Genomic DNA, 1806 nt, shown 5'->3' on the forward strand with positions numbered 1-1806 from the left:
ATTCAGGAGCGCCCAAATACATAAAACAATTAATCACAGAAAGAAACAATCTTATTGACGAAAGTGTGCTAATTGCAGGGGACTTTAATACTCCACTGACAGCAATGGATAGATCAACCAGACAGAAAATCACTAAAGAAACAATGGACCTGAATGACACATTGGAACAGATGGAACTGATATATTTAGAACTCTGCATCCTGAAATTAGGAAATTCACCTTCTTTTTGAGTGCACATGGCACATTCTCTAAGATAGATCACATACTGGGGCATAAAGCAGCCCTCCATAAGTATAAACAAATAGAGATCATACCATGCACACTTTCAGATCACAGTGCGATGAAACTTGAAATGAACCACAGGAAAAAGTCTGGAAAACCTCCAAAAATATGGAGGTTAAAAACCACCCTACTAAAGAATGATTGGGCTAATCAGACAACTAGAGAAGAAATTTAAAAATATATGGAAACAAATGAAAATGAAAATACAACAATCCAAAATCTCTGGGATGCATCAAAGACAGTCCTAAGAGGAAAGTATATTGCAATCCAGGCCTATTTCAACAAACTAGAAAAAGCACAAATTCAAAATCTAACAGAGCACCTACTAGAACTAGAAGGGGAGAAGTAAGAGGACCCCAACCACAGCAGAAGAAAAGAAATAATAAAGATCAGGGCAGAAATAAGCAATATAGAATCCAAAAAAACAGTCGAGCAGATAGATGAAACCAAGAGTTGGTTCTTTGAAAAACTAAAGAAAATTGATAAACCTCTAGCCAGGCTCCTTAGAAAGAAAAGAGAGAGCACTCAGATAGACAAAATCATGAATGAAAATGGATCTATTACAACCAATCCCTTAGAAATACAAGCAATCATTAGAGATTACTATGGAAAAATTATATACCAACAAATTGGACAACCTAGAAGAAATGGACAAATTCCTAAATGTACATGCACTGCCAAAATTCAAAAGAGAAAAGATAGAAAGCATGAATAGACTGATAACCAGTGTAGAAATCAAATCCATTATCAAAAATCTCCCAACGAATAACAGCCCAGGGCCAGATGGCTTTCCAGGGGAATTCTACAGATATTTAAAGCAGAGCTAACATGCACTCTTCTCAAACTATTCCAAAACATAGAAATAGAAGGAAAACTTCCAAACTCATTCTACAAAGCCAGCATCACCTTGATACCCAAACCAGACAGAGACCCAGAAAAAAAAGAGAACTACAGACCAATATCTTTAATGAATACACATGCAAAAGTACTCAACAAGATACTGGCAAAGTCAACAGCATATAAAAAAAAATTATCCATCATGATCAAGTGTGATTCATTACTGGGTTACAGGGCTGGTCCAATATTTGCAAATCCATCAATGTGATACATCACATTAACAAAAGAAAAGATAAAAACCATATGATCCTGTCGATAAATGCAGAAAAAAAACATTTGACAAAATACAGCACTCTTTCTTAATAAAAACCCTTGAGAAAGTCGGAATAGAAGGAACTTACCTAAACATTATAAAAGCAGTTTATGAAAAGCCCACAGCTAATATCATCCTCAATGGGAAAAAACTGAGAGCTTTCCCCCTGAGATCAGGATCACGACAGGGGTGCCCACTCTCACCACTGTTGTTTAACAGAGTGCTGGAAGTCTTAGCATCAGCAATTAGACAACAAAAGGAAATAAAAGGCATCAGAATTGGCAAAGAAGAAATCAAACTTTCACTTTTCGCAGGTGACATGATACTTTACATGGAAAACCCAATCGACTCCACCAGAAGCCTTCTAGAACTGA

Source organism: Suricata suricatta, chromosome 8 (genome assembly GCF_006229205.1).
Source record: "Suricata suricatta isolate VVHF042 chromosome 8, meerkat_22Aug2017_6uvM2_HiC, whole genome shotgun sequence".
Lineage (NCBI taxonomy): Eukaryota > Metazoa > Chordata > Mammalia > Carnivora > Herpestidae > Suricata > Suricata suricatta.